This window comes from Nilaparvata lugens, chromosome 9 (assembly GCF_014356525.2).
Source record: "Nilaparvata lugens isolate BPH chromosome 9, ASM1435652v1, whole genome shotgun sequence".
Lineage (NCBI taxonomy): Eukaryota > Metazoa > Arthropoda > Insecta > Hemiptera > Delphacidae > Nilaparvata > Nilaparvata lugens.
In genome coordinates this window covers 4152862-4167347 of record NC_052512.1, presented here as the reverse complement: position 1 = coordinate 4167347, position 14486 = coordinate 4152862, and the positions used below count along the sequence as shown (strand labels likewise).

General features: G+C 36.7%; 1 protein-coding gene across 2 annotated transcripts in view; it reads left to right on the top strand.

Annotated features, from left to right (window-relative positions):
* Positions 1-14486, top strand: part of LOC111055043 (furin-like protease 2) — a 718014-nt gene that overhangs the window by 502019 nt on the left and 201509 nt on the right. The window lies entirely within an intron of this gene.

The following is a 14486-nucleotide window of genomic DNA, read 5'->3' as shown; positions in this document are numbered from 1 at the left end:
TAAGGAAACAAATAGTTGTTACAGCTCTACTATATTGAATGCTTATTTTGATAGATATTGTATATGATTGGATGTATTGTTCGCAAAGTATAGAGATCTATTTTTTTCAACTTCAACACACCGATTTTCTCCCCGACCCGACATCACAGAATGTTCTCTGTTGGCTTGGAGTGATCCGTGGTCTAGTGGATAGAGTGCTTGCGAAGCAGCATGAAGATCCCGGGTTCAAACTCTCTCACAACCAGAAGTTTTTTAACCAGATCACTCCCGTGTTATCGGATGGGCACGTTGAATTGTTGGTCCCGGCTGAAGTATGACAGTCGTAAGGTCCATTGACGGCTCAAATTATATATTCAGGCGGTGGGACCTCCCCGCAAGGGACTCTCCACCAACAAAAGCCATACGAATTTACTTTTTTTTTCTGTTGGCTTGATTGGGTTGGCGTATCGATGACAGCCAGACCTGATAACAGCGCTCACCCTCAGATTCCGTTACGATAGGACAGAAAACTTGGTCTGGCTGGATTATAAATAATCCAAAAGTTGACTGTAAAAATTTCAGGGGGTTTAGAAATTCAAATAGAATCAAGTTTACTTATGCACAATAATGAACAAAAGAAAGGACTTGCCATGTTTTTCGCCAGTACCTATAATATTGTATGTTAATTTGTGTATTGGGGATATAGGAATATGGATATGGAAAGAACAGTTATTAGAGAAATAGTAATTAGAGGATGGTTCAATACTGTAAAGAGACAGTTCAGAAAAGGACGTCTAAATGAGCTAATAAATAATATTAAGGTGGAATAAAAAGATGTTGTCAATTCCACAAAGTTTTGTGGAATAACTTTGTGGAATTGACAACATCTTTTGTATAACAATAACTTTGCTTCTCCTTCTTCCTCTTCTTCTTCTCCTTCTCCTTCTCCTACGCATTCTCCTTCTCATTCTCCTTTTCCTCTCCTTCTCCTTCTCCTTCCCCCTCTTCTTCTACTTCTCCTTCTTCCTCTCCTTCTCCTTCTCCTCCTTCTTTTTCTTCTTCTTCTTCTTCTTCTTCTTCTTCTTCTTCTTCTTCTTCTTCTTCTTCTTCTTCTTCTTCTTCTTCTTCTTCTTCTCTTCTTCTTCTTCTTCTTCTTCTCCTTCTCCTTCTCCTTCTCCTTCTCCACAACATCTCTGTGCAAAGTGTTAATTTTAATAAATAATAGTTTGAATAGACCGCCAGAGGCTATACGTCCAGTCAACTTGATGACATCACGAATCGACTTGAAGTGATCAATTGAAAAATGATAATAATGGTATTTGTTAATTGTAAGGCAATTTGTGAACTTAATGGGCTAGAAAAATAATTAATATTATGATCGTCACAACTAAAATGACAAATTCATAAAATAGTTATATTATCATTGGTTGGTAATTCAAAAGTCAGCTGACTCTTGAGGAAAAAAACGAGGAAGATTTTGTGATGCTCTGTCTCTTCTTGTGCCGATTGATTCCTGACTCGCTGTGATACGTAAATGATCTCAACTTTTTTTTAATGTTTCAACTTCTTTTCTCAATGTAAATATTATAGTTGGAGCTGAGAAATTAGAAACTTAAATGATATAAAAAGTAAAATCCAAGATGAATTCAGATTGCTCAATAATCTATCGCGAATGTAAAGTTAGTAGGCTAGCCCAACACGTTGAATTGAACTAAAAGCAAAAAGAAAAAATTAATTTTACTCCCAAACAAAAATTAGACGGAGGGCACGTAAGTAATAGATTTAGTGGCCACTTGTTTTAAAGTCAGGCAGTTATATTCATCTAAAGAAAAGTGAGGTCGTTGCATGAGACTTAATTGTACAAATGTTCTTGTGCCAACTTGTTTGTCGAGACGAATATTCCTATTGAATATTGTCCCAATCGCTCCAAACAAATAATAAGCTGCACATTCGATACAAGTGTTCTGGTCTCTGTGAGCATTTCAAGCTAGCAGTATTATATTCATCTATTCATCTTGTAAGGTTAAGTCCTGGCTCACCTACGATAGCCTATTGTATCTACCACCCAAGCAAATAAACGTCAAGGAGGCCTTGAGATGAGTCAATCGTTGAATTTCTATCATTCTAATAAGAAAACCCTTACAATACATACAAATTAATAAAAATGATTGGTTATGAACACAACCATTGAACAAGATTCCTGATTCAATTACAGTATAACTTTGAGAGAGAATTATAAAACTTCTGACAAACAGCAAATAATAAGGCTCATGTGAGCTTAGAATTTGAAAAAAATATCGTATCTTTTCGTACCACAGCTGATCATTCTCAGCACGCTAAGAGAGAGAAGGAGAGAAGAAGACAGGAGAGAAGGGAGAAGGAGAAGAAGAAGAAGAAGAAGAAGAAGAAGAAGAAGAAGAAGAAGAAGAAGAAGGAGAAGAAGAATGTCATCTCCATTCATTTGTTGATTATTTATTCATTTGTTGGATGGAGCAAACAAAATCCCGAGGTTGGAAACCGGACCTAAATGAGAATTATGTTTTGAATATTTGGCATATTCTTCTCAAAACTCAATGATAGCATAAATTGAAAGTCAATTCAGAGTGATACACAATATGTGAATCGAATCAAGAATGTTGACACAAAGTAGGCATACAATGCAATACTAATTTTTGATTAGAAACAGGTGATAGAGACAATCTACAGGTTTTGACTGTTGACATCTTCTTCATCTTTGATCAAGGACGTCCGAAATTGGTCATTGGGGGGAGTTAACCACCTTAGAATGGTCAAAAGTATTTCCAAGGGTGATGTCCCCGTTTTCATTGGGATCATCAAATTAATACTATTTATGAGATGATGGGGCATCAATTTATCTTCATTGTGATGCTTCAACCAAAATTGTATGCTAATAAAAAAGGTCCCTACATTATATACTTCCCTACTTATTTAACAGACTTCCTCTAAATATTCGTGACTACTCTAAGAAGGATGTAATGTTGTATCTCAATAATAACACCACAATCAATTTTAAAAACTAATAATATTACAAACGTACACATAATTTAAGAAACGTCGAATTAAAAAAATGACAGAATAGCTTACATAATTAATTTTTTTCAATTTTTGCTGGCTGAAGTTTTGAAAATGTTCCTTTTATTGTCACTGCACCTGCACTCTGGAGTACAAAAGCATAAAAAAATTATTACGAGAGAAGAAATTATAATAACATTCATAGTTCATACAGAAATGATCTATCTAATCACAGACAGATTAATCCCAGAGAAATGCAAAAATTTCCCTCACAAAGGCCCAGTTGCACAAAAGCCGGTTAAATTTTAATCCTGATAAATTTCACGTAAACCAGAGAAGACAATTTCAAAGAGATGGATCCACAGAATTAATCAGGATTGAAAATAACCTGGCTTTTTGCAACCGGCACTAAGTACCTGATTGAATGATTACAGAAGTTCAACAGCTTAATCATAATTTTGATACAGTCCCACACACATGAACTCCCTCACTCACTTCTATCATCAACAGACGACGAAATAATTATTATCAGCTGTTTTTCCAAGGATCAATAATAATTATCTTCTTAATGTCCTTCAGCGAGTTTCCTCAGGAATGAAACCTAGTGCAGTTAATCTTTATATTATGAACCTACTATGCTCTGAATTTTGTGAGAATCGTTAGAGCCGTTTTCGAGATCCGGTGAAATACAAACATATAAACATCTAAGCATCTGAACAACCAAACATCTAAACATCTAAACATCCAAACATCTAAACATCTAAACATCTAAACATCTAAACATCTAAACATCTAAACATCTAAACATCTAAACATCTAAACATCTAAACATCTAAACATCTGAACATCTAAACATCTGAACATCTAAACATCTAAACATCCAAACATCTAAACATCTAAACATCTAAACATCTGAACATCTGAACATCTAAACATCTAATCATCTAAACATCTAAACATCTAAACATCTAAACATCCAAACATCTAAACATCTGAACTTCTGAACGTCTGAACATCTGAACATCTGAACATCTGAAGATCTAAACATCCAAACATCTAAATATCTAAACATCTGAACATCTAAATATCTAAACATCTGAACATCTGAACATCTGAACATCTGAACATCTGAACATCTGAACATCTGAACATCTGAACATCTGAACATCTGAACATCTGAACATCTGAACATATAAACATATGAACAGAAATTGCTCGTTTAATAATATAGGATATGGGGCATTCATTTATCTTCATTGTGATGCGTTCAACCAATATTGTATGCTGAATAAAAAAGATGGAGATCAAGAAATAGCCCAGTCAAATAGTCATCATAATGTAATCTAGTAAAAGTAATCTATGGTTTCCCACCAAAATTTCTGAAGGCATAACTTTTGGCAGCCTGAAAACCATGTGATTTTCGTACTTTTTCAGTTTTTTCACGATACCTCCAAAACCAACTGTTCAATCAATAATTTTATTCCATACTTTTCTGGAGATCATTAAATTCTCTATAATTTCCATACCATATAAATGTTTTTCTATCTTCAATAGGAAGCGAGTTATAGCTCGTCGAAAATTGGTAATTTTTTTCAACTTTGCGAAAGATCGCTAAATCCATGTATTTTCCTTTTCACTTCTTATAAAGACGTAAGTGGTATTTTTTGATCGTGATTAGGGTATTACCAAGATGTCAATACAATCACTAATGATAGAGTTTGAATAAAAAAAGGTATATTTTAGGGTAGTGATTTAATTTATAAGACTCATGATCTGGCGCTAACTTTTTTGGATGAATTCAGACTGAATGCTGATTGCCAAAACACATTGCCATTGTTGGGAATAAAAAGTGCACGTTATACAGTGTTATAGTGTAAAAATTATCAACTACTCACTACAGTAGATTTCATAAAAATAGCCCAGTTGAGGATGAAACAGGAGAGTGCCTTCCCAACACCAACCACCCCCCCCCCACCCAAAACACCACACCAAGCGATTTTAACAATTCATCAGGTTAAAATATAAAATATGAATGTACTATTATTCATAATCAGATGATTTGGCAACGTTGCATCAACTCTCACTGGGCTATAACCTCACTCTTAGGCATATCGTCCATCTCCAATAGGAAGTAAGTTTTATCTCATCGAAAATTGATAATTTTTCCTACTTTGAAGGAAATTTATAAATTCACATTTTATTTTTATTTTTTACTTCTTTTAAAGTCGTCTATGGTATTAATTTATCGTGATAATGGTGTGACCATGATGCTCATAAGGTCAGTGACAATCTTAAGCTGCGTACACATATTCGTGCTTCCAACCCGCACCGAGCACGCTCCTCCCTCATACCGCCCTCGTACCACCATCAAACCACAGTCGCACCGCCCACGCACCCATCATGAACGTTACGGAAGATGTTAGATCTTCTCGCGTTCTCCGGTCGAACCACTCTTGGACCCCGGTCGATCATCAATCGCTCTGCTGGAGTGACGTTCGGTTGCGGAGCAGAGCGACAGTCTGTACGCACCTTTACAGGCTCATAATGATTGAAAAATGAGATAGTTGGATCACAGATTCCAATAATAAGTTAAAAAAAAGTTTTTTCTATAAATTGCACGGAAAATTATATAAACTTCTAGAATTCAACGAAATGGTGATTGAATGTATACAAAATCTACAATAATATTATTATTATTATGCTTTTTTACCTCAATCTTACAAGTACAACCACAGCCACATACTCTTCATTTACACCATGAGTAGTTGTGACACAACATCTGCCTTTTTCGGCCGAGGAAAATTGAAGTTATGCTCTACACTCAAAACCTACCCACACCTGGAGGGCACAGTAAGCATTTTCAACAAACCCAATGCATCCCAACAAGAGGTGGTGGATGCAGGAGAAACTTTTCCGAGGACTCTGTACAGTGGTGCAAGACTTAATCCTCAACCAACTCTTTGCCAAGTCTGCTTCTGGGAGTAAACTTAGCCTACCAAGACTCCCACCAACTGAGGATGTTGTACGTCATCACTTCTGCCGCTGCTATCACTTAATCCAATCTTGACAGCAAGTCAAAACATGACCAACGGATTGTGGGTGGTCTGTGAGTGGTGATGGCAGTGCTCTTCAGCCTACATTTATGGCACAGCAGCCTGCACCAGAGTCTCTTCTGTACATTGTGTCCTGCGAATGTGAGACTGGATGCATTGAGACATGTACATGCATCAAAGCAGGACTGAAATGTTCACCCATCTGCAGAAATTGCAATGGGGTAAAATGCGAAAATATACTGGAGGCAACCCTTGAGAATGAAGATGACCTGTCCCCGGACTCTGGCAACCCTGAAAATGATGATGACAAAGAGGCCGGAAAAGCACCGAGTTCCAGGAGAAAAACAAAGCACAACCTGGCCCATCCAAACGTCCACGGAGGCAAGAATAATAGGGCATGACTTCCAGCAACTACTAGAGTAGCTTTTATAGTCCCTACTTGATTGGGGACTATGTACCTGAGAGTGAGTTTATAGTCCAGTGAGAGTTGATGCAACGTTGCCAAATCATCTGATTATGAATAAAAGTACATTCATATTTTATATTTTAACCTGATGAATTGTTAAAATCGCTTGGTGTGGTGTTGTGGGTTGTGGGGGGGGGGGGTGTTGGGTTTCATCCTCAACTGGGCTATTTTTATGAAATCTACTCTCGTAAGTACTTGATAATTTTCACACTATAACACTGTATAACGTGCACTTTTTATTCCCAACATTGGCAATGTGTTTTAGCAATCAGCATTCAGTCTGAATTCATCCAAAAAAGTTAGCGCCAGATCATGAGTCTTATAAATTAAATCACTACCCTAGAATATACCTTTTTTTATTCAAACTCTCTCATTAGTGATTGTATTGACATCTCAGTAATACGCTAATTACGATCAAAAAATACCACATACGACTTTATAAAAAGTAAAAAGGAAAAATCATGGATTTAGCGATTTTTCGCAAAGTTGAAAAAATTACTAATTTTCGACGAGCTATAACTCGCTTCCTATTGGAGAGGGGAAAACATCTATGGTATGAAAATTGTAGAGAATTCAATGATCTTCAGAAAAGTATGAAATAAAATTATTGATTGAACAGTTGGTTTTGGAGATATCGTGAAAAAACTGAAAATCTCGTGGTTTTCAGGCTGCCAAAAGTTATGCCTTCAGAAATTTTGGTGGGAAACCATAGATTACTCTTACTAATACCCAAATGGACCGATTAAAACAATAAAATCAATTACCTAAATTTCTGTTTGGTCCGATGTACTATTTGATTGGGCTAAAACCGGTCTTTCTACTTTCAATAAAATCTATGGTATTTGACAAATCCATTCCCCCAGTTGCACAACAGTCGGTTAACTTCTAATCACGATTGAATGCTATATTTTAATTTTGATCAGAGCTAACCGATGGGCTTTGGTTGCACAAAACAGAAATTTCGAGTGGAAATGCCAATTAAACTAATCGGCGTGAAAATTCTTCAAATAAAAAAATATTATTAGTTGAGACCATTTCAACTGCGATTAGCATTCATAATTGGATTTTGATTTATAATTTAATTATATTTTACTTCCCTCGCCCTATTCCCATGGGTAAGGAAAGTATCACTTTTCGAAAAAAAATTTAGGTTCCCCAATTTATAAATGTCTATACGTTTCAAGGTCCCCTGAGTTGAAAAAAGTGGTTTTTGGGTATTGGTCTGTATGTATGTGTGTGTGTGTGCGTGTGCGTGTGTGTGTGTGTGTGTGTGTGTGTGTGTGGTGTGTGTGTGTGTGTGTGTGTGTGTGGTGTGTGTGTGTGTGTGTGTGTGTGTGGTGTGTGTGTGTGTGTGTGTTGTGTGTGTGTGGTGGTGTGTGTGTGTGTGTGTGTGTGTGGTGTGTGTGTGTGTGTGTGCGTGTGTGCGTAAGTGCGTGTGTGCGTGTGTGCGTGCGTGTGTGCGTGTGTGCGTGCGTGCGTGTGTGTGAGTGTGTGTGTGTGTGTGTGTGTGTGTGTGTGTGTGTGTGTGTGTGTTGTGTGTGTGTGTGTGGTGTGGTGTGTGTGTGTGTGTGTGTGTGTGTTGTGTGTGTGTGTGTGTGTGTGTTGCCACTTTGATCACATGCGCCAATGTATTCACGACCACTACACGGCTGTCGTATATAGTCGAGGCTAGAGACGGCTGCTACACGACGTCCGTAGGATAAAAATCGTTGATTGACGTGTTTGTCATCACCCATTCATTCCATTGCGCTACTATAGAGAACTGAACTTTTGATTCTCTATCGAACGACAAAAATCGATTTGTTTGAAAAGCTGATTTTGTTTGAACGTCCAGCTTTCCATCGGCTTCACTACCACATAGCAAAAAGATGGCAAACAGCTGATGCGAATCATTAAAAATGCACGATCACGATCAAAATCGTTATAAAATCGATGTGTCTGTAATCTACTTCAAGTTTTGGTCGTACGATAAAAATTCGAACGACCAAAATCGATGTGTGTGTAGCTAGCCGTAGTGCTGACTTAAGAATTGATGATTTTGTTGTGAAGGTGATTGTGGTTTATAGATCACCAATTAATCAAAATATTGATGATTTTCTTAATAGACTGAGTAATGAAATCAGTAAAATTCCTGATGGAATAAATGTATGTGTGGCGGGAGACATGAATATAAATACACATTGAACTAGTGTTCCTGTTCAAGATTATCTGCATATTTTCAATAGTAATGGCTATAAGTCTTACATAACTGGTGATACCAGAGTAACAACCACAACAAATTCTTGCATTGAACATATTTTTTATAAAAATTCAAGCAACCATTCCATGTCCATGAAAGGAGCTGTATTTAGGACAACCATAACTGACCACTACGCGGTTGTACTGAACTTGGTGAAGGTTCCTATCAATAAGGATAATAGAAAGTATTGATAAACACATTAACTAGAACCAACTATCATGCACTATTAGAACGCATAAGGAATGAAGATTGGGAAGAAATCTATACCGTGAATGGAGGCATTGACACTATTATGGATAAATTTGTCTATCGTTTGACCAGTCTCATCAATCAATGCAAGAAGGTGAAAGAGATACCTAACAGACTTCGTCCCCTGAAGCCCTGGATATCTGAAGGCATCATAAGATCAATAATCACGCGGGACAAAATGCATTCTAGACTCAGATCAGATCCTAATAGCAATATCTCAAAGAATGAATATAAGGCTCATCGTAATGGCTTGAATAAGATCATAAATCATGCATGTAAATTGTAATAACAACAGCATGAAGTTGTGGAAGTGCATAAACGAAGGTATAGGTGAGGACAGTAACAAGGACAAGAGTACTGAACTTGATGCTCACTCACTCAACAATTATTTCACAAATGTGGGTGAATTACAAGCTCAAACTATCAATATCCCTGATCATACTGGTGATCGATTTCCTGCAATACAGATCGATAACACTTTTTTCATGAGACCAACTTGCCCAGTTGAAAATGAGGCAACTATTAAAAATCTATAGAACAACTACAGTCGTGGTATTGATAGTCTAGGTAATATTTCGCTGAAGAAAATAGCCAATTTAATATGTCAACTGCTCGCTTTCATTTATACTTTTCTTGCCCTATTAGCATATGCAAGAAAAGTATTACTTTCCGAAAAAAATAAGGTACCCCAATTTCCAAATTTCTACACGTTTCAAGATCCCCAGAGTCCAAAAAAGTGGTTTTGGGGTATTGGTCTGTATGTGTGTGTGTGTGTGTGTGTGTGTGTGTGTGTGTGTGTGTGGTGTGTGTGTGTGTGTTGTGTGTGTGTGTGTACACGATATCTCATCTCTCAATCAACGGAATGACTTGAAATTTGGAACTCAAGGTCCTTACACTATAAGGATCCGGCACGAACAATTTCGATCAAATGCAATTCAAGATGGCGGCTAAAATGGCGAAAATGTTGTCAAAAACAGGGTTTTTCGCGATTTTCTCGAGAATGGCTTTATTGATTTCGATCAAATTCATACCTAAAATAGTCATTGATAAGCTATATCAACTGTCACAAGTCCCATATCTGTAAAAAGTCCAGGAGCTCCGACCCATCTTTGCAAAGTTTGATTTTAGATTAACAATTATCAGGTCTCAGATATTATTTAAACGAAAAATTTCAAGTGGAAAAGATAGAGCATGGAAATCTCTTCAATTAATGTCCAGTAACATTTTCACCTAAAATTGAAAATAAGCTCGAATTTTGAGAAAATGTGATTATTCAAATTGCAAACTGTTGGCAATTGTTGATTCTATCAAATGAAAAGATAGCAGACTTCGTGTGTCTGCAGTGCTAGCTATTGTCTTGTCATCAGCTGGCTCAGATCTAGTAAACTTGTGATGCGCGGGAACACTAGCGTCAGGTGATCAATTTTCATAACAGCAAGGAAAGTTGTGTGAGTGCGCCACACCAGATTTTTTGTTATTCCAGAGAAGAAGACGCTTTGTTCATCTTGTTTAGCACCGACTGTTTGACATCAATGAGAATTTGATTGCAATCAGGTGTTGGAACTCGCGGTGAGATTTGAACAAGGAATAAGTCACTTCAAACAATTCTTGTTGATTGGTGATTGTTGAAGAGCAGTGTTTACTAAGAAGAGTACAGTTCATACAAGGCTGTTTTTTCAACGCAATTTCAAAAGATCATGGCTGGCTAGAGATTCTAATCTACACAGCATGATATTATTGAAAATTTTCAGGTGATGACCAAAAATGAGAAGAAGGGAGGAAGAGAAAAAGGAAGAATACAGTGGGTTGTGATGAGGTGATTAAAATACTGGTGTGATCTTTGATGTATGGAAAACTGCCTTTCTGTAAATTGTTTCACAGCTGGTAAATTTCATTAAACACATGATTGTAATTTTTCAACTAATAACACAGTATAGTCACTTGTAATACAAATCCTGTGAGCTCTATAGATTAGGCCACGTTATAACGGCATTACTCGATTAATATTGCTATTGCTATCATTGTCAATCATACGACAAAATAGATAGCTCTGTCCTTTCCTGATTAAATGAAACAAAACTTTTCTGGAAATATCGATTTCTGGGATAATTCAATGTACCAAAGATTACCAAAAAACCTTTAGTTATGTTATTTTTCCGATGACGCCTCCGCCATGGAACACGGTCGTACAGCAATCAACTGGATGTGATTTCGAAGCCTTAGAATGTATTCACAACACTGTGCCAATAATATCAGGGTTCGTTCCCTGTAAAGACATTCACAGAGTGGAAAAGTAAAATTTTGTCCCAAAAATTCAGATTTTGAGAGTTACATTTATAGTTAGAGTTAATTTACATTACTATGGGCTGGTTTCCGAGCTCGGGATCCAAAGTCCTAGACTTTAAACAGCTGGAGTCAGGAAATTGGGTTTCCAAAATGGGGCGTAGTCGCAGCTTTTATAACAGTAGTCGTAGTTTTTATTTTCTCATTTCTATAATTGGAAACGTTTTTCCTTGACGAAATTAGACATTCCTAAATAATTCAAAATAACTGAAACTTGACACTATTTTCTCTTTATTTTGTTTTCAATTTTCTAGTTTTTCGAAATCCAATTCAAACGTGACTATGAAAATGACTGCGACTACACCCGTTTTGGAAAGCCAATTTTCTGACTCCAGCTGTTTAAAGTCTAGGACTTGGCTAAATCCCGAGCTCGGAAACCGGCCTTATAAGTTTTTGAAATAAGATGAATCTTTTGAATATTGTACTATGATTATTTTTGAGTCCACAGATGGTTGAATTGATCCTCAACATTAATAGAATCACAGACAATTTCATTAAAATCGACATATTTTAGCCGTCATCTCGTTTTTTCAGGAGGACAATTATTTTTGATTCTGTCATCATGAATATTTTCTCTCTACGCATCATTTCGAAGAGATTGATACCATTCCCAAGTCTGTACCTTCAAGCACTCATGAGCTAAACGGTTTTCTAATTGTTAGGTTCAGCAAATGGTGGCGAAAGCGTGTTTCCACTGCAAACAGTATTTTTCACTCTTTTTCCAATGATGCCTCAGCCGTAAAATATGGACTTACAGCCTTCAATCAGATGTCATATCGAAGCTTTGGAAATATTCCACAACAATGTGCCAATAATACTAGTGTATATCTACTGCGAATGGAAATACGGAGTGGAAAGTGAGATATTGTCCCCGAAAAATGTATGTTTCCAGTTTTTGGAGTTGAATTAATCACGAAAAAAGTAGTCCAAATGAGATGATTCTATCGAATATTATCGACCAAACATAGTGAGGTCTATCTATGTCTTAACTCGGATTTTCTTTTGTCTGTCTGTATGTAACGAGACTACGGCCAAACGCATTGATAGAATTCAATGAAATTTGGCAGGAATATTCCTTTTTCAACTGTGCGTCGATGTATACGCAATGTTTTTGAAATTTTGCATTTTAAGGATAATATGAGAAGAGAAGGAATTCCTCCAAGATATTACTATATAATAAGAAGGATATCTATGTCTGCAATCTACTCTAAATATAGGATTAATTAGACTATGGAGTTATTCATAATAATCAATCAGCTGTTAAGTGGATTACACAGATGTTCTGAAGAAGCCGTGTCTATTTCTATAAGGTCTATAGTTTCAATCAAAGACCTTGAAGAGTTATGCATCTCTTAGGTCTTTGATTTCAATATTTTGTTTGTTTTAGTCATGGTATTATTATGCGTGCCCATCAGTTTCAATATTCTCACATTTGAAAAAACCAATTTGATACATGATTGGAAATAATCAAATTCACTAAATAATGCTGAAGAAATTATAATAGGCTAGTTTTGATTGTAAAAAATAATTTTCATCAGATGGAAAGATTATCACGGAACTTGATGAATTATATAATATAGAATACAAATTCAAACGTGAACTGAGTTTGTTAACATTTCAATCAGGTGACATCAGATACTTGTGGATGAGAATACTGCGTGAGGTCTACTGTCACAGAACTTACTAGTAAATTGCCCAATTCTAAACACTTTGATTGTGAAGTCGATCCGATATCTCTCACAATACCTGGAGAGAAAGTGATATGAAAATGTCTGTCAGTAATCACCGCCATCTCGAATTTTTTAATGATGTCGAACATTTTCGTTGTTTCCATCAACAATATTCTTATTCGGGGTGTTGTAACGAAAATATTGAGGCTATTTACAAGTGTCTATCTTGCATGTATTTTAACATACTACGGTATTTTTCTCTATCTGGAATCGATAGAGCAGGTGTGGAAATAGCTGCTAGATATTTGTATTCCTTAACCAGCATCAGTCTTTTCTCTCAATGATACCACCTCTCATCCCTCCACAGTCTTCCTCCTCTCCTATTGGTCCACAAGTGCTGATCTACATGACGAATCGGGAATGTGCAACTTGCGCCCAGCGGTCAGAATGTGTTTGGGTACTGACAGATTGAACGTAACAAAGTGAACGTCCGTGACGTCATCACCAGTGATGCCATTTCGCTCTGACTAGCAGCCGACATTACGTTCCCCGACTGAAGGAGTGAAATTCAAATTCACTACAGTATCCTAAGGAAACTTCATGCAAAACAGTACTGTATTATGAAAACATATTAGCCAAGTTAATGGGATACATATTTTTATCCTATAATTTTATTCGAATTGATATTGATAGATAGGGCTAGAACCATGATTGTACGAACAATCATTCATTGAGATACAGTCATCTTGAATGAATAATCTCTGTCAAATTGGTTCTAGCAAACATCGTCTCAATCATTCATTCTGAAGTTTTGACTTTTCATTTCTGAATTTTGTTTTAATGACAAAGGCAATGTTGGTGGTAGATGAAGATATATTATTTGAATACTTAAAACCTTCAAACACTAATAACTATGAACCTCCGTCACTCAGCGTAGCAAACATATCAACACTGTTCATTTCTCACTTATGGTGACAGCCTGAAAGAATCAATATGTGCTAATTATGAAAAGTTGATGAGGTGATGTGGTTTTGACAAACCGGGGGATTCCCGGTCGTCATCCTTTTCAACATACTGTCAGAGCTGGAAATTCGATGATTTCAAATGCGTCTCAAGTCGAGATAAATCAAAGGAACACTTCTGGAGTCGAATGGAAGGATTGGTCGTTATGAAGTAGATGGTTGTCGGAAAGTTTATATACCGTTATCACTTCCAGAGAGAGAGAGAGAGAGAGAGAGAGAGAGAGAGAGTGAGAGAGAGACAGAAAAATAATGAGACTGGCAGTGATGACGTAACGACGTAAACAATGTACGTGTGTATCGCAGCCATGTATCACTCCAATTTGACCGCTGGGCGCTAGTTGTGAATGTCCGACGAATCAGGTGACTATCCTCATGACAGTAGAGCGCCTCAGTTTTGTTGAGTCATCTCCATCTAAATAACAACATTTTCAT